At 41.4% G+C, this 19,473-nt stretch overlaps 1 long non-coding RNA gene and 1 pseudogene across 1 annotated transcript in view; both read left to right on the forward strand.

Annotated features, from left to right (window-relative positions):
- The first annotated feature begins 2,857 nt into the window (after nt 1–2,857).
- Nucleotides 2,858–19,473, forward strand: part of LOC137228113 (uncharacterized) — a 133,025-nt gene continuing 116,409 nt past the window's right edge. Inside the window, exons 1-2 of the long non-coding RNA XR_010945153.1 lie at nt 2,858–3,043; nt 12,761–13,030. This is a non-coding gene — a long non-coding RNA (uncharacterized lncRNA). The remainder of the gene's footprint in view (nt 3,044–12,760; nt 13,031–19,473) is intronic.
- On the forward strand, nt 19,105–19,273 carry LOC137228059 (small ribosomal subunit protein uS14-like; annotated as a pseudogene).

Consider the following 19,473-nt stretch of genomic DNA (forward strand, 5'->3'; position numbering starts at 1 on the left):
CGCGCAGGCTCAGCGGCCATGGCTCACGGGCCCAGCCGCTCCGCGGCACGTGGGATTTTCCCAGACAGGGAACGAACCCATGTCCCCTGCATCTGCAGGCGGACTCCCAACCAGTGTGCCACCAGGGAAGCCTCATCTTTTAATGCCATTGTTTCTATTGGAAAATCAGATTTAACTTAAGGCAAAACTTTTAGGTAATAACCTGCTGTAGGAATAAGTATTACATGCATGTTTACTTTATCATAATCTACTTTCAATTAATATCAGACTATTTCATGAAGAGTATAAGGACATTACAACAGCACAATTCCATTGACCTACTCTGCCTTTTATGTTCTCATTGCTGTATACGCTATAAGCTTCTCAATTTCTTAATTTTTGCTTTAAAAATCGATGGTCTTCTATAGAAATTTGAGAAGAAAATATATAAAATAAAGGTACTAAATTTTTTTAAACATTTACTCAGATAATTTATCCTTTCTTTTGCCCTTTATTTTTTTTCTGCAGTACTAGAGTTCTGTCAGTTTTATTTCCTTTTAGGCTGAAGAACTACCATTCACATTTCTCATAGTAAAACTTGTGGAGACATATTCTCTCAACTTTTATCTTCTAAGAATATCTTTATTTCCTCTTCATTTTTGAAAGATATTTTCACTGAATATGGTATTCTAGGTTGACCTTTATCTTTCTTATATTACTTTACAGAAATTTCTCCATTGTCTTCTGACTTGCGGTATTTCTGGGGAGAAATCAGCCTTTATGTGTGTCCTTTCCTGCTTGTATATAATGTATTTCCCACCCCTCGCTCCTCTGGCTGCTCTTTTTAAGATCTGCTTTTTATTTTTGGAAATTTGATTTTGCTATGACTAGGTCAGTTCTTTGTGTTTATTCTGCTTGGAATTCACTGAGAGTCTTAAATCTTTGGATTGTTGTCTTTTATCAATTTTGGGAAGTTCTTGGCCAGTGTATCTTCAGATATTTCTTCTACTTCACTTTCTCCTCTGCTTCTGGGACTCCAATTACATTAATGTTAGACCATTTGATATTTTCCCACAGATCTGTTCTGTTGTTATTATTATTTTTTTCTCTCTCTTTTTCCTCTGTTTCAGTTTGGATACTTATATTGATCTAAACTTGGCTCTGTGATACTATCCTCTACTTTGTCCGATCTGTGGTTACACCCATCCAATGAATTCCTTACTTCTGATATCATATTTTTCATTTCTGGCATTTCCATTAGATTCTTAAAAAAAAAGTTTCCATGTTTCTGTTGAAAGTCTTCATCTCTTCAAACATATTTTCATCTTTCCCATTAGGTACTTCAGCATTTTTACCATAGTTATCTTAAAGTCCTAGTCTGATAATTTCAATATTTGGGTAAGACCAGGGTCTGTTTCTATTGATTATTTTCTTTTATGACCACAGGTCCACATTTTCTTGTTTTTTCCATATGTATTTTGATTTTTAATTGCATTCTGGGCATTTAATATAAAAGAATAGAAGAGACTGAAGTAAATATTGTTCACCTTCAGAAGGGTAAATACCAGGCTACTAGAGTGGACGAGTCAATCTGATCTGTCACTGAGCTGACTGTGCACTTTTACTGCAACTTGTTTTAGTTCATCACTGGCCTCAGATGTTTTCAGAGTGGGATCTGGACTTTCTCTCTAGCAAGACCTGTATGTATCTGAGTCCTGGTGAGATTGCAGGGGTTTTCTGGGACTTCACAGTTCACCTCTCATCTTGTGGAAACATTGGATATCTCTCCTTGCTTTACAGACCAGCTGCCCAACTTTTGGGTTGCTGGGAATTTGCCTTCCATTCCTGACATCTCCCATACTTAATTTTTTTTTAAAAAAGAGTCTTCCTGAAACGTAAGTCCTCTAGTTAGGGGCCTGGAAAGAAAAAGCTTTATTATTTACTGTGAAAGTTTAGCTAGCAGAAGAATCTACATTTCCAGGACAATTTTTCCCTTATAGTTACTAATTTGTTTTTGCTAAATCTTCAGCATAAATAATGTAAAAATGTAATTAAATCTAGAAAGATTTTATACTTCCCCAAATCTTCTAAAACTTATTATAATTAGCAGTGTAACCAGGGTTTTGTTTTATTTTTAATTTGACACAGTAGTGGAGGATCCCAGTATTTTGAAATACAAGATTCTGGTCAAAAATTATACTTACAACTGAAAGATTACTAGAACAAACAGATTGTCACTGAGTAATTGCAACTATGTTAGGCTCGTGAGACTCTGAGATGTAGTAGCAGATGATAAATCTAGCATTTCCAGTGGATCATTTTAGGAGATAATAGTGTCCAATAATAGTAATACATGTTTAACCCTTGAAAGTTGTCATACTGGCGAGCGCTGGAGCTTAAGTGAGGTGGGAGTGTGAAAATGGCAGCGGCTGAGGAGGAGCCGAAGCCCAAAAAGCTGAAGGTGGAGGCGCCTCGAGCGCTGAGGTGAGCACTACCTGACATAGGGTGGAGGGTGACGGTGCCTGCCGCTAACCAGGGACCACGTGGGGTTGCGCGACCGAGGCGCCCGGCGGTATCTTCACCGCTGGCATGGGGCCCACGCACGGGACCGGTTGCTCGGGTAGCTGCCCGCCTGGCTGCGACGCTTCGCCCGGCGCCCGACCATTTTGGCCGAGTCGCTGCCGGCTCCGGAGACGCTCCGCCGTCCTTGGCCAATCAGAGCGCCGGCCGGGGATGCAGAGCCGGCTGTGGGCGGGCTACGGGCGCCACGTGGGAGCCCGCCTGCGCACGCCACGTGGGAACCTGCTCGCGCCGGACCGGCTCTGAGGAGAGACAGTCGCGGGCACCTCCTGTTCCCTGGGGGATGTCAAGGAGAATGCCCAACGACTGCTCCACCCTGGGGCAAAGGCAGAATTCTTGGGAATTTTTCGTAAAGGTCGCGGAAGGGCGCCTTGACCTTCCTTTTCGTACATACATCGAACTGAATGATGGTATCTTTGGAGACCCTCTACCGGGACCAAGACCCCGCCTCCGAGGTTTTGCGGACGTGGCATTTGCCTAAACGGTTAGCAAAGCTTGATTTTTCTTTTTTTCTTTTCACTTTTCACATCAGTGGAGATAGTTCTGCACCTAAGATTTGCTTCACGTATGATTTGATGTTGTAGCTTTTACTTACAAAAAGTTATTGGTTAAAGTATTCCTTCCTAATAAGTATAAAGTGCAGTATGCACATTCCTTGATGATTTTGAAATGTTCCTTGGAAGGCAAAGATTTTTCTGTATAAAAATAGACATCAAACTGATTTAAAACTATTGGGACATTGGGCTTCCCTGGTGGCGTAGTGGTTGAGAGTCCGCCTGCCGATGCAGGGGATCACATGCCGCGGAGCGGCTAGGCCCGTGAGCCATGGCCGCTGAGCCTGCGCGTGCGGAGCCTGTGCTCCGCAACGGGAGAGGCCCCAACAGTGAGAGGCCCGCGTATCGAAAAAAGAAAAACAAAAAACTATTGGGACACTCCTGATTATACAAGACAAATCTCATGTCTTCCAACATTACCCTTCTTCACCTCTGAAAGAACGAATCATTCATAATTGAAAAGGAGAGATCATTTAGGGGTTTGGTGGTGTGTTAACACCACTGTTTTGAATGGATGGTGACCAAATCCTTGCCAGTACCTTTAATGTATTCCTGTTATTTTCAAAGGGTCAGAGGGTTAGTGTGCCTACCTTATATGTGAAGAAAATACATTTTTTTTAAAGTTTAAATTGTCATACCGATGTGTTTCTGAAGCTTCCTGCTTTTATCTCTATGGAAATCTATAGAAAAATTCAGTTTTGATTTAAGCTAAATTTGATTTAGTGTCAAGGATTGTTCAACTAGCTGAAAATTCAGAGACAGCTTTGGATTTACATTTTTCATGTTTCCATTTCTGGGCCTGTAGAATTTATCAGATTCATTCTCACTGCCCATTGTTTTTTTGTTTGTTTTTTAGTTTCGCTAGAAGATTTCTTTATTTACTTATTTTTAAAAAATAGATCTTTATTGGAGTATAATTGCTTCACAATACTGTGTTAGTTTCTGTTGCATAACAAAGAGAATCAGCCATATGCATACATATGTCCCCATATCCCCTTCCTCTTGAGCCTCCCTCCCATCCTCCCTATCCCATCCCTCTAGGTCATCGCAGAGCACCTAGCCAATCTCCCTGTGCTAAGCTCCTGTTTCCCACCAGCCAACTATTTTACATTCAGTAGTGTATATATGTCAATGCTGCTCTCACTGCGCCCCAGCTTCGCCCTCCCACTCCATGTCATAAAGTCCGTGTTCTATGTCTACCTCTTTATTCTGGCCCAGCAACTAGGTTCGTCAGTGCCTTTTATTTTTATTTTTTTAAGATTCCATATGTATGTGTTAGCATATGGTATTTGTTTTTCTCTTTCTGACTTACTTCACTCTGTATGACAGACTCTAGGTCCATCCACCTCACTACAAATAACTCAATTTCATTTCTTTTTATGGCTGAGTAATATTCCATTGTATATATGTGCCACATCTTCTTTATACCTTCATCTGTCAATGGACGCTTAGGTTGCTTCTATGTCCTGGCTATTGTAAATAGTGCTGCAGTGAACATTGTGGTACATGATTCTTTTTGAATTATGGTTTTCTCAGGGTATATGCCCAGTAGTGGGATTGCTGGGTCATATGGTAGTTCTATTTGTAGTTTTTTAAGGAACCTCCGTACTGGTTGGTTGTATTAATTTACATTCCCACCAACAGTGCAGGAGGGTTCCCTTTTCACCACACCCTTTCCAGCATTTATTGTTTCTAGATTTTTTGATAATGGTCATTCTGACCAGTGTGAGGTGATACCTCGTTGTAGTTTTGATTTGCATTTCTCTAATAATTAGTGGTGTTGAGCATCTTTTCATGTGCCTCTTGGCCATCTGTATGTCTTCCTTGGTGAAATGTCTGTTTAGGTATTCTGCCCATTTATTTATTTATTTATTTATTTTAACATCTTTATTGGGGTATAATTGCTTTACAATGGTGTGTTAGTTTCTGCTTTATAACAAAGTGAATCAGTTATACATATACATATGTTCCCATATGTCTTCCCTCTTGCATCTCCCTCCCTCCCAACCTCCCTATCCCACCCCTCCAGGCTGTCACAAAGCACCGAGCCAATATCCCTGTGCCATGCGGCTGCTTCCCACTAGCTATCTACCTTACTACGTTTGTTAGTGTGTATATGTCCATAACTCTCTCTCGCCCTGTCACAGCTCATCCTTCCCCCTCCCCATAACCTCAAGTCCGTTCTCCAGTAGGTCTGTGTCTTTATTCCTGTCTTACCCCTAGGTTCTTCATGACATTTTTTTTTCTTAAATTCCATATATATGTGTTAGCATATGGTATTTGTCTTTTTCTTTCTGACTTACTTCACTCTGTATGACAGACTCTAGGTCTACCCACCTCATTACAAATAGCTCAATTTCGTTTCTTTTTATGGCTGAGTAATATTCCATTGTATATATGTGCCACATCTTTATCCATTCATCCGATGATGGGCACGTAGGTTGTTTCCATCTCCGGGCTATTGTAAATAGAGCTGCAATGAACATTTTGGTACATGACTCTTTTTGAATTTTGATTTACTCAGGGTATATGCCCAGTAGTGGGATTGCTGGGTCATATGGTAGTTCTATTTGTAGATTTTTAAGGAACCTCCATACTGTTCTCCATAGTGGCTGAACCAATTCACATTCCCACCAGCAGTGCAAGAGTGTTCCCTTTTCTCCACACCCTCTCCAGCATTTATTGTTTCTAGATTTTTTGATGATGGCCATTCTGACTGGTGTGAGATGATATCTCATTGTAGTTTTGATTTGCATTTCTCTAATGATTAATGATGTTGAGCATTCTTTCATGTGTTTGTTGGCAGTCTGTATATCTTCCTTGGAGAAATGTCTATTTAGGTCTTCTGCCCATTTTTGGATTGGGTTGTTTGTTTTTTTGTTATTGAGCTGCATGAGCTGCTTGTAAATTTTGGAGATTAATCCTTTGTTAGTTGCTTCATTTGCAAATATTTTCTCCCATTCTGAGGGTTGTCTTTTGGTCTTGTTTATGGTTTCCTTTGCTGTGCAAAAGCTTTGAAGTTTCATTAGGTCCCATTTGTTTATTTTTGTTTTTATTTCCATTACTCTAGGAGGTGGGTCAGAAAGGCTCTTGCTGTGATTTATGTCATAGAGTGTTCTGCCTATGTTTTCCTCTAAGAGTTTGATAGTTTCTGGCCTTACATTTAGGTCTTTAATCCATTTTGAGCTTATTTTTGTGTATGGTGTTAGGGAGTGATCTAATCTCATACTTTTACATGTACCTGTCCAGTTTTCCCAGCACCACTTATTGAAGAGGCTGTCCTTTCTCCATTGTACATTCCTGCCTCCTTTATCAAAGATAAGGTGTCCATATGTGCGTGGGTTTCTCTCTGGGCTTTCTATCCTGTTCCATTGATCTATCTTTCTGTTTTTGTGCCAGTACCATACTGTCTTGATTACTGTAGCTTTGTAGTATAGTCTGAAGTCAGGGAGCCTGATACCTCCAGCTCCTTTTTTCGTTCTCAAGATTGCTTTGACTGCCCATTTTTAAACTGCATTGTTTGTTATTGAGTTCCATGAGCTGTTTGTATATTTTGGAGATTATCCTTTGTCAGTTGTTTCATTTGCAAATATTTCCTCCCATTCTGAGGGTTGTCTTTTTGTCTTGTTTATGGTTTCCTTTGCTGTACAAAAGCTTTTAAGTTTAATTAAGTCCCATTTGTTTATTTTTGTTTTTATTTCCATTACTCTAGGAGGTGGGTCAAAAAAGATCTAGCTGTGGTTTATGTCAAAGAATATTTTTCCTACGTTTTCCTCTAAGAGTTTTATAGTATCTGGTCTTACATTTAGGTCTTTAATCCATTTGGAGTTTATTTTTGTGTATGGTGTTAGGGAGTGTTCTAATTTCATTCTTTTACATGTAGCTGTCCAGTTTTCCCAGCACCACTTATTGAAGAAGCTGTCTTTTCTCCATTGTATATCCTTGCCTACTTTGTCATAGATTAGTTGACCATAGGTGCGTGGGTTTACCTCTGGGCTTTCTATCCTGTACCATTGATCTATATTTCTGTTTTTGTGCCAGTACCATACTGTCTTGGTTACTGTAGCTTTGTGGTATAGTTTGAAGTCGGGAAGCCTGATTCCTCCAACTCTGTTTTGCTTTCTCAAGATTGCTTTGGCTATTCGGGGTCTTTTGTGTTTCCATACGAATTGTAAAACTTTTTGTTCTAATTCTGTGAAGAATTCCATTGGTAGTTTGATAGGGATTGCATTGAATCTGTAGATTGCTTTGCGTAGTATAGTCATTTTCACATTATTGATTCTTCCAATCCAAGAACATGGTATACGTCTCCACCTGTTTATGTCATCTTTGATTTCTTTCATCAGTATTTTATAGTTTTCTGAGTACAGGTCTTTTGCCTCCTTAGGCAGGCTCATTCCTAGGTATTTTATTCTTTTTGTTGCAGTGGTAAATGGGAGTGTTTCCTTAATTTCTCTTTCTGATTTTTTGTTGGTGGTGTATAGGAATTTCAGAGATTTCTCTGCATTAATTTTGTATCCTGCAACCTTACCAAATTCATTGCTTAGTTCTAGCAGTTTTCTGGTGTTATTTTTCGGATTTTCTATGTATAGTATCATGTCATCAGCAAACAGTGACAGTTTTACTCCTTCTTTTCCAATTTGTATTCCTTTTATTACATTTTCTTCTCTAATTGCTGGGGCTCGGACTTCCAAGACTATGTTGAATAAGAGTGGCGAGAGTGGACATCCTTGTCTTGGTCCTGATCTTAGTGGAAATGCTCTCAGTTTTTCACCATTGAGTATGATGCTTGCTGTGGGTTTGTCATATATGGCCTTTATTATGTTGAGGTAGGTTCCCTCTCTGCGCATTTCTGGAGAGGTTTTATCATAAATCGGTGTTGAATTTTGTCAAAAGCTTTTTCTGCATCTAATGAGATGATCATATGGTTTCTATTCCTTAATTTTTTGATGTGGTGTATCACTTTGATTGATTTTTGTATATTGAAGAATTTTTGCGTCCCTGGGATAAATCCCACTTGATCATGGTAAATCCCACTTGATCATGGTGTATGATCCTTTTAATGTGCTGTTGGATTCTGTTTGCTAGTATTTTGTTGAGGATTTTTGTATCTATGTTCATCAGTGATATTGGTCTATAAGTTTCTTTTTTTTGTGATCTTTTTCTCTGGTTTTGGTATCAGGTTGATGGTGGCTTCGTAGAATGACTTTGGGAATGTTTCTCCCTCTGCAGTTTTTTGGAAGAATTTGAGAAGGATTGGTGTTAGCTCTTTTGTAAATGTTTGAGAGAATTTGCCTGTGAAGCCATCTGGTCCTGGACTTTTGTTTGTTGGAAGATTTAAAATCACAGTTTCAGTTTCATTACTTATGATAGGTTTGTTTATATTTTCTAATTCTTCCTGGTTCAGTGTTGGAAAATTGTACCTTTCCAAGAATTTTTTCATTTCTTCATGGTTATCCATTTTATTGCCATATAGTTGTTTGTACTAGTCTCTTATAGTCCTTTGTATTTCTGCAGTGTCAGTTGTGAGTTCTCCTTTTTCATTTCTAATTTTATTGATTTGTGTCTTCTCCCTTTTTTTTTGATCAGTCTTGCTAAGGGTTTATCAATTTTGTTTATCTTCTCAAAGAACCAGCTTTTAGTTTTATTGATCTTTGCTATTGTTTTCTTTGTTTCTGTTTTATTTATTTCTGCTCTGATCTTTATGATTTCTTTCCTTCTACTGACTTTGGGTTTCCTTAGTTCTTCTTTCTCTAGTTGTTTTAAGTGTAGAATTAGATTGTTTATTTGAGATTTTTCTTGTTTCTTGAGGTGAGGTTGAATTGCTATAAACTTCCCTTTTAGAACTGCTTTGCTGCATCCCGTAGGTTTTGGGTCATCTTGTTTTCATTGTCATTTTTTTCTTTCTTTTTTTTTTTTTAGCGGTACGTGGGCCTCTCACTGTTGCGGCCTTCCCCATTGCGGAGCACAGGCTCCGGATGCGCCGGCTCAGTGCCCATGGCCCACGGGCCTAGCCGCTCCGTGGCATGTGGGATCTTCCTGGACCGGGGCACGAACCCGTGTCCCCTGCAACGGCAGGTGGACTCTCAACCACTGCGCCACCAGGGAAGCCCTTTTCTATGTATTTTTATAATTTATTCTTTGATTTCTTCAGTGATCTCTTGGTTATTTAGTAGCACACTGTTTAGCCTCCATGTATTTTTGTTTTTTACAGTTTTTTTCCTGTAATTGCTTTCCAATCTCATAGCGTTATGGTCAGAAAAGATGCTTGATACGATTTCAGTTTTCTTAAATTTTCCAAGGCTTGATTTGTGACCCATGATGTGATATATCCTGGAGAATGTTCCATGTGCACTTGAGAAGAAAGTGTATTCTGCCACTTTAGGGTGGAGTGTTCTATAAATATCAATTAGATCTATCTGGTCTATTGTATCATTTAAAGCTTGTGTTTCTTTATTTATTTTGTTTGGGTGATCTGTCCATTGGTGTAAGTGGGGTGTTAAAGTCCCCTACTATTATTGTGTTACTGTCGATTTCTCCTTTCATGGTTGTTAGCATTTGCCTTATGTATTGATGTGCTCCTATGTTGGGTGCTTAAACATTGATAATTGTTATATCTTCTTGGATTGATCCTTTGATCATTATGTAGTGTTCCTCCTTATATCTTGTTACAGTCTTTATTTTAAAATCTATTTTATCTGATGCGAGTATTGCTATCCCAGCTTTCTTTTGATTTCCGTTTGCATGGAATATCTTTTTTCCATTCCTTCACTTTCAGTCTGTATGTGTCCCTAGGTCTGAAGTGGGTCTCTTGTAGACAGCATATATATGGGTCTGGGGTTTGTATCCATTCAGCCAGTCTGTGTCTTTTGATTGGGGCATTTAATCCGTTTACATTAAGTTTATTATTGATATATATGTTCCTATTACCATTTTCTTAATTGTTTTGGGTTTGTTTTTGTGGGTCTTTTTCTTCTTTTGTGTTTCCTGCCTAGAGAAGTTTCTTTAGCATTTGTCGTAAAGCTGGTTTGGTGGCGCTCAATTCTCTTAGCTTTTGCTTGTCTGAAAAGCTTTTGATTTCTCCATCAAATCTGAATGAGATCCTTGCTGGGTAGAGTAATCTTGGTTGTAGGTTCTTCTCTTTCATCACTTTAAGTATATCCTGCCACTCCCTTCTGGCCTGCAGAGTTTCTGCAGAAAAATCAGCTGATAAGCTTATGGAGATTCCTTTGTATGTTATTTTTTGTTTTTCCCTTGCTTTTAGTATTTTTCTTTGAATTTATTTTTTGTTCATTTGATTACTATGTGTCTTGGTGTGTGTTTCCTATGGTTTATCCTGTATGGGACTCTCTGTGCTTCCTGGACTTGGGTGACTATTTCGTTTCCCATGTTTTTCCCTTGCTGCTTTTAATAGTTTTCTTTGAAGTTAATTTTTGTTAGTTTGATTAATATGTGTCTTGGCGTGTTTCTGCGTGGATTTATCCTGTATGGGACTGTCTGAGCTTCCTGCACTTGATTATTTCTTTTCCCATGTTAGGGAAGTTTTCAACTATAATCTCTTCAAATATTTTCTCAGACCCTTTCTTTTTCTCTTCTTCTTCTGGGACCCCTATAGTTCGAATGTTGATGTGTTTAGTATTGTCCCAGAGGTCTCTGAGATTTTCTTCAATTGTTTTCATTCTTTTTCTTTATTCTGTTTCTTTGCAGTTATTTCCACCATTTTGTCTTCCAGCTCACTTATTTGTTCTTCTGCCTCTGTTTTTCTGTTATTGATTCATTCTAGTGTATTTTTTATTTCAGTTATTGTGTTGTTCATCTGTTTGCTTGTTCTTTAGTTCTTCTAGATCTTTGTTAAACATTTCTTGTATTATCTCAATCTGTGCCTCCATTCTGTTTCCGAGATTCTGGATCATCTTTACTATCATTACTCTGAATTCTTTTTCAGGTAGATTGCCTATTTCCTGTTCATTTATTTGGTCTTGTAGGTTTTTACATTGCTCCTTCATCTGTGACATATTTTTTTGCCGTCTCTTTTTTTAAATTTTTTTAATGAGTGGGATTGTTTTCCTGTCTTACTGGTTGTTTGGCCTGAGGCTTCCAACACTGGAGTTTGTAGGCTGTTCGGTAGAGGTGGGTCTTGGTGCTGCGATGAGGAACTCTGTGAGACCTCACTCCGATGAATATTCCCTGGGGTCTGAGGTTCTCTGTTAGTCCAGTGGTTCCAACTTGGAGCTCCCACCGCGAAAGCTTCAGCATGACCCCAGGCTCGTGAACCAAGATCCTGCAAGCCATGTGGGGCGGCAAGGAAAAGAAAAGAAAAGAAAGAACAATAACTACGTAAAAAATAAAATTAGACTAGGAAACTAACAGATATGTTAGGATGAATATAAAAATAAAAATATAGATGAATCAATGACCAGAAGGTACATCAGTACCATGGTAGTAAAAAAGAGGAGGAACTAAAAGAAAAAACAAAAAAGGGGGAGGAAGGGCCTTGGCTGTGGGGGGCGGGGCCTAAGCAAGGGTGAGGTTTGGGTAGTGGGCGGGGCTAATGCTCAGGACCCACAGGGCTGGAAAAGGCCCTGGGGGCTGTGGAGGGTGGGGCTTAGGCTCAAGGAACAGAAGGGGCCCAGGCGTGCCCTCACCCCTGGTCTCAGAGGGCAGGGGACCTCATCATGGAGCTCAGCAGGCTCCCCGTGTCTGAGTGGGCGGGGCAATCACCCTCCACTCCTCTGCCGCTCCTCCTGGAGGGCCCCTCCCGCCTGCCTCTCCTGATCCCCCTGGCCACCCTCCTATGCCCCCAGGACCCACGCAGCCTGGATGGGGCTCTGAAGGGGGGTACCAGCTTGGGAGCTCAGCAGGCTCCCTGGCCTGAGTGAGCCAGGCAATTGCCCTCTGCTCGTCTCCCACTCTTCCTGGAGAGTCCCTCCCAGAGAGTCCCTCCCACCTGAGTCTCCTGATCTTCCCAGCCTCAGGGGCATAGATCCTGTCTGGCCTCCACTTCTCCTCCTCCCTCAGTCCCCCTACGTCCTACCAGTTCATTGTGGGGTTCCTTCCATCTCCTTGGGGGTCAGAGTCCCCCACCAGCGGCCAAAAGGCACCCTAGTTGGGGGGAGAGGCTAACTTGGTGTCTTCCCACACCACCGTCTTGACTCCACCTCTAGACCTGCTCACTGTTTTTAAGGACAATCTCTAACTTCTGATATTTCTAAACAAGACTCATTTGAAAAATACCTGTCATTTCTCATGGACTTAATGAAACTTTTTGCTTTTTTTTTTTTTGCTGTATGCGGCCCTCTCACTGTTGTGGCCTCTCCCGTTGCGGAGCACAGGCTCTGGACGTGCAGGCTCAGCGGCCATGGCTCACGGGCCCAGCCGCTCCGCGGCCTGTGGGATCTTCCCGGACCGGGGCACGAACACGTGTCCCCTGCATCGGCAGGCGGACTCTCAACCACTGCGCCACCAGGGAAGCCCAGCTTTATGCTTTTATATCTGTCATTTCTCATGGGCTTAATAAAACTTTATGCTTTTTCAGCTGTGTAAAAGTTTAGAAAATTGATTCATTTTTTTCTTGCTTGATTCAACTATGTTAAAGACAGTCATCAGAGATGATGTTAATTTTTGCCTTTGTGTCTTATCTTCTTCAGTGTTTTTTAAACTTGCCAAACAAGGAACTTCCCTGGTGGTCCAGTGGTAAAGAATCTGCCTTCCAGCGCAGGGGACGTGGGTTCAATCCCTGGTCAGGGAACTAAGATCCCGCATGCAGTGTGTCAACTAAGCTCTTGCACCTCAATGAGAGAGCCTGCATGCTGCAACGAAAGATCCCACATGCCTCAGTGAAGACCCTGCATGCCGCAACTAAGACCCGATGCAGCCGAAAAATAACCCCCCAGAAAACTTGCCAAACAAGGACACAGGTAGGTTCACTTATTGAATATTTGTTATGATCAGTATGAAAACGCTGATTTATAATTATTTCTGTTTGGTACAATTCTAGGTATAAAAGTAAAAAGATGTAAGAAAGGCAAAAGTAAAAAGCTATATAAAAAACAGAAAAACAAGGAGCACATAAAATTATTTTTAGAATTAAATCACAGCTGCTTTTACTTTAGTACCAACTATGACAAGATTTTTTCAACTTTTAAATTGGAATATTTTCAGTAATTCAGAAGTCTTGGAAGAATGGTATAAGTAACAGCATATATTAATAGCTTTTACCTCAGTTTACTGATTGTTAAATATTGTTAATATTTTCTAACAATCTAAAAAGTTACATCTTTTATTTGGGTAGTTGAGAATTATATCTTGTTTCTGTTTTTTTTTTTTTTTCTGGTAGTTTGCTTCTTGGTGATTAGGTACAGAGACAAAAAGACCCTATGATAGAATCATCCCCTCACTTTCATCAGTGCCTACCTCGTGGTATCTGCTACTTGTGAGCCATTCATTTAGGGCATGGGTTCTCTTGGATCATAGCAAGGGGTGAAGAGGGGAAATAAGTGAATATTCTCTCTATAAGGTGTCTCCCTCCCCTCCCCCTCCTCTTTTTGATGAGTGCTTACTGGTCTGAAGAATTAACCATGCGCATCGAAGCAGGGTGAATTCAATTTTCTTTTCTTCTTATCAAGTGAAGAAAGGTCAGTCTTTCTAGGTTTTTCTAGTGTAGTGTATCATCCATCAGAAAGTTTGCTATGATTTTGGATTCTGTTACATTTCCCACAAACCTGTCTTCAGAGTTAATAGTTTATAGCACTCTCGTTCAGATAAGAAGGATTGGCGCTGGAGGATTTATGATATCTAACCTAATTTTCCATCACCATACCTTGACCTTGGCTTTATAAGTTGTAGCCCATACAGAGCAATCGATTGCTACCCGATAGAGGCAAATGACCCTCTTTAACTCTAGGGCAATAGCTAATAAGGTCTTGATAATTGTGATTTATCCACTGTCAGCGGTGATTGCATGTGCCTCTCTGAAGCTGCCCTGAATTGATGGATGCAACCTGTATGACAGGAAGCCAGTTCCAGAGGCTTTCTCCTTTTATCCTTAGCATTGCCAGGGCTCCTAGAATGGGACTGATGAAGTCATTTTTCTTTCATTGTGGTTTTTTATAATGAAATATGGTAAAAATTCATCTTCTCTCGAGCATGCCATTTTTCCCTTGTCAGATCTACAGTCTTTCCTTGACTGAACCCATTTGTTATCTACAAAAGCAGTGGCCTTGCACTTCCCTTTCGATTCAAGGAGCTCTGGGTTGGCCAAGAGGTGTTTTCTTCTATAAATTTAGTAGTAGGTCTGCTCTTTCCTTAGCCAAGACATTTGGTTTCCCTTTTAATGAATTTGAGAGAAAAAGAAATATCTGTTATTGGTGACCCTCTGGAATACTTCAAACTGTCTCATCCTTCAGGCATCATTGACCAACACCCTAGGCAGTAGCAAAACCCTGTGTTAGGAGAAACCAAAACTAATTTTTCTGTATGTCCCAGGATTGAAAGATACCTTAGTCATTAGTAAAAATGAGGATGTGGTAATCTGAATCCCTCTTGTTTAAAGACGTCATCACATACGAATTTGAGGAACACTCAGAGTCAAGCTCTTTGTGCTTCTGGCTTGTCTGAAGTGAAAGCCTGTTGGCATGTTCTTTAAAACATTGAATCATGGGTAATACTGGATTTACTATTATCAGTAAAACAAGAAAGTAGCTGGGGCAAGAAGAGAAGATCTTATATCCTGATGTTCAGCCCTGCCACAATGATACATTTTATATATTTTTTCCACTGGCTTTTGCTGGGTAGTATTTGATTTCAGTTCAGTTTGCATCTGAACTCCTATTTGCTTTTGTGTTTGTCCAGATTTATTAAATAAAAGTATGTTAAGCATTTCTTGGGCACAGGAAAATGAAGACTCCTTCAAGCTTCCTCAGGCCCTTTCTTCAGTATACCCCACCTTCCACATTATTATAATTGTCTGTTATGACACAGACCGCTAGTTCCCCTCAATATCCATTTTCTCTTTCTTCTGTACAGATAGAATTTCTTTTTTTTCTTTTTTAAAAATTAGTTATCTATTTTATACATATTAGTGTATATATGTCAATTCCAGTCTCCCAATTCATCCCACCCGACCCCGCTTTCACATCTTGGCGTCCATATGTTTGTTCTCTACATCTGTGTCTCTATTTCTGCCTTGCAAGCCGGTTCAAGTACAGACAGAATTTCTAGTTTTTAGCTGGGTGCATGGTTGCCCTGAGAATAAAGGCTACATTTCCCTGTATCCTTTGCAGCTAGTTGTGGCCATATGACTCTATTCTGGTCATTTGGGATGTGAGGGAAAGTAATGTGTATAGCTTCCAGAAAGAAGGGCATGCCCTTTCTTTTTCTCTTCTTTTACTGTGCTGAGTAGAATGTAAACATGACAGCAGGTCATCTTAGAGCTTGTGGACAATGGCAACCCTCAAATGATGGTAGTGCAACAAGGTAGAAAGAGCCTTGGTCCCTGGACAACCCCATGGAATAGAGCAGCAGATCTGTCAGCCCTACACTATTTTTTTTTTTTTTTTTTTTTTTTTTTAGTCCTACACTTTTATCTGGGCTGTTTCATGAGAGAGAGAGAAATCTTATTTAACTCACTGCAATTTTGGGTCTCTGCTTCATGCATCCGAACCTGTATTCTAATTAAAAACCTATTGTCTGGGGACTTCCCTGGTGGTCCATTGGGTAAGACTCTGTGCTCCCAATGCTGGGGGCCTGAGTTCGATCCCTGGTCAGGGAATTAGATCCTGCATGCCGCAACTAAGAGTCTGCATGCTGCAACTAAGAAGTCCGCATGCTGCAACCAAGACCCAGCGCAGCCTAAATAAATAAATAAGTAAGTAAGTAAATATTACAAAAAAAGTGCTAAAAGATTTCTCAAAAAAAAAAAAAAGAACCCCCCCCACCAAACCTATTGTCGCCTTTCCCAGTGGACTGAAGCTCCTTGGGGATAGGCACTATGTTCTGGTCACCATTTGTGTTCAGCTAGTTCAGGACTAATTGGTTGGCTCTGGAGGTGGAACTGGAAACAGATTAGTTTTTTTCCTCCAAATGAAAGGACATTTTTAATGAGACACAATTACGTAGGGTACAAGTAAAACACAAGTAAACTTTTCTGCTGCCTCTTGCCTTCCTAGACTCAGTGGGGAGGGAAGGGGAAGGTCCCTAGGCAGAAAGGCAGGATTAGAAATAACTGGGCTTTGTCTAGTATCCATGGTCCACTAGGATGTCGCCACCCTCCCCTCTCTACTGTTGGTATGGTTGGAACCTAACCCTATATGCACCCTTGCCCTTCTGCCTAGGGGCTCTCCCCTTTCTTCCCCACAGAGTCTAGGAAGGCAAGAGGCAGGTGCATGTCCCATTGCCTTAGGCTATTCCACTGGGCTCTCCTTGAATGGGGCCTGCTCTGGGGTTCAGACTCTGGAAAGAATTTGTGCTGGTAGCCTAGGCAGCCTAATTACTATATCAAGGTAGACAGGCATTTAGGGGTTGGGTCACATTAAAGGCCAGATACTTAGGGGCTGGGACCCCCCCCCCCAGGCAAAAATGACTCATTGATCCTATAAAACATATGGATCCAAGCCAATTCTATGCTTACATTAAAAGCACCTTGTACCGTCATTGTCAAGTCATAAACCATAACAATTGTTTGGACAAAGAGAATTTAATATGTACACTGTTAACTAGATATAAAGTTGTTAGTAAGCGAAAAGGCAAGAAAAGAGCACCAACGCATCACAGAGACAGCAACTGCAGGAAGCAACTACCACTCACAGGGTTTGGGCAGCAAAGACTAGCATTACTAAAATTTAGACACTGGGAGGTGGGGCCTGTGGGTGGAGCTCAGGCCTCAGGGGCAGCCACAGCTCTACTGGGACCAGCATCTCTGAGCTTGGAGAAGGATCCCTGTGGGCTTGAGAACCGGACCACTAGGAAGGAGACAGCAGCTGGGATGAGGCTAGTGTTACACGTGTTGGAAAAACTGCAAACTGGATTTAAATACTTCCATGGGGGTGGAGGCAGACACATTGCTGGTGTGACGCTCACAGTACTTGTGAGCAGACAGTAGTCCCTTCTCTCTCTCCAACCTCCCAGTCTCCCTTGATCAGAGTGGAACCTGACAGGGAGACTGCTGGCCAGGCAGAAATGTGGTTTGCAGACACCTAGTTCCAGCACCACAAGGCACAGCATAGAAAGATGGGTTTGGAGCTGAGAGACTAGAGCTTAGTAACTGGCACACACCTCAATGGTGTCTAAATTCAGACTGTTGCAAGTTGTGTCAACTAGCATGATAGGTAAGGCCTACAGACTTCAGCGACTTAAGGGACAATCTGGTGACTTAAAGGGAGAAAGATTTGTTCCAGGGAGATGAGGCAGATAAAACATCACAGGGCTGGTGATAGGAAATAAGTCTCAAAGAATGCAAAGGATTTCCACAGGCAAACCAGTGTAGGAAGGATGCTCCAGTGAGAAAGAACAATAGACTCAGAGACCCAAAGGCGGGTCCAAACCCTTAAAAAGACTGAGTTACAGGGACTTCCCTGGTGGCGCAGTGGTTAAGAATCCACCTGCCAATGCAGGGGACACGGGTTCAAGCCCTGGTCCGGGAAGATGCTACATGCCGTGGAGCAACTACGCCCATGCACCACAACTACTGAGCCTGCCCTCTAGAGCCCGTGTGCCACAACTACTGAAACCCGCATGCCTAGAGTCCGTGCTCCACAACAAGAGAAGCCACCACAATGAGAAGCCCACACACCGCAACGAAGAGTATCCCTCAGGACAAAGCCTGAGCTACTCAAGCCTTTGGGCTTCCCTAGGATAAGGCAGGAGTTGGGGCATGACTGGGGGAGCCCAGGACCAGCGACCTCCTAGGAATCTCACCCTCAGAGTAGGTAGGATTTTCTATCAATTCTTCCTCTCTAAGGGTGATGTTTTATGCTGGGCTGACTTGGACAAATTACTTAAAATTTCTGCTTAGGGAAGATTATTCCCACTTGATAAATAAGGAGACTGAGGCTCTACAAAGTTAAGTAACATGTCCATGATCACAGAAGCAGTGACTCAAATCACCTGATTTCCTACTGGACATCATTGCCTGCATGTCCCCGTGGATTCTCCAGCTGAGCACGGCCAGCATGAATGCCTTCCCTTCCTTCACACCTAGCGCCAGACCTTCTTTCTGGATCTCTGAAGTCAGTTGGTGACTATATGGTTTGGGTTCCTTCCTTCTTTCTACCTGCATGCCCCTACCTTACCCCATACAGTCAATCATGAAGTCTTGTAGATTTCACCTGCTAAATATACATTCTCTACTCTCTGTCACTGCTGGCTTGTCTTTATTCAAGTACTCACTTGATTGCTGCTAAAGCTTTCCATAGGTCTCCCTGTTTCCAGCTTTGTCCTTCTCCAATCCAGTCACCATTCTGAGGCCAGGGAAAGCTTTCAAAAACACAAAAATGTCATTCTCCTTCTTAAAAAGGCTTTCAATGGCTCCCATGGCTTCCTGGAGAAAATCCAAGATCCTTTATATTTCACAGTGAGGCCACCATAACATGGTCCCTATGAACTCCTCCAGCTTTGCTGGCCTCTGTCTCCCTATCTTGGGGTGGGGCAGGGGGACACCTATGGCCGGGAAAACAGGGTCGAGGTTCACCTTGCTCCCTCCACTCACTAAGCTATGGGCAAGAAATCACAGTGATGCCACGTGGTGTTCTGTGTACCCCAGCAGGTCGCCTGCTTCTGATTTAGTGGCTGTGCTGCTCCAGCCTTTGCTCACTGCGGTGTAGCAGTGATGCAGACCCTGCGGGCTTCCGTTTTCTCTGCTGAAATGAGTGTGTGAGGGTGCCTCTGGGTATTGCTTCTGTGCTCTCTTGTCTAGTCCTCTTCCTCTTTTTCTTTCTTTCTTCCTTTTTTAAAAAGTATAGTTAGCCTTTTGTCTCATTGCACCTGAGAAAACAAGATGGGTCACGGGCAGCTCTCCTGGAGCCATATGAGAAAATTCTGCCAGGGTTCTCCTCTTGCAGTGGCTGCTCAAGCCAGCTGGTCTGATCCGAAAATGCCGCCTCCATAAGTGCTGCCAGTGTTTCTGATAGTACCCCAAGGATATCGGCTTCATTAAATGGGACTAAGTGAACTTCCTGGAATGGGTCACCCAACATATCTACCTTACCCCAGAAACAATGCTAGATCTTTGTACATAAAACAAACAAAAAGCGAAAACAAAACAAAACAAAAAACAAAAAAAAAAAGAAAAGAAAAAACTAACAAAGCAAAACAAAAACAACTTCAAAAGATAGTATATTTATATTAGACAGGAATCTTTTAATGC

The sequence above is a fragment of the Pseudorca crassidens genome, chromosome 1, assembly GCF_039906515.1.
Source record: "Pseudorca crassidens isolate mPseCra1 chromosome 1, mPseCra1.hap1, whole genome shotgun sequence".
NCBI classification, from domain to species: domain Eukaryota; kingdom Metazoa; phylum Chordata; class Mammalia; order Artiodactyla; family Delphinidae; genus Pseudorca; species Pseudorca crassidens.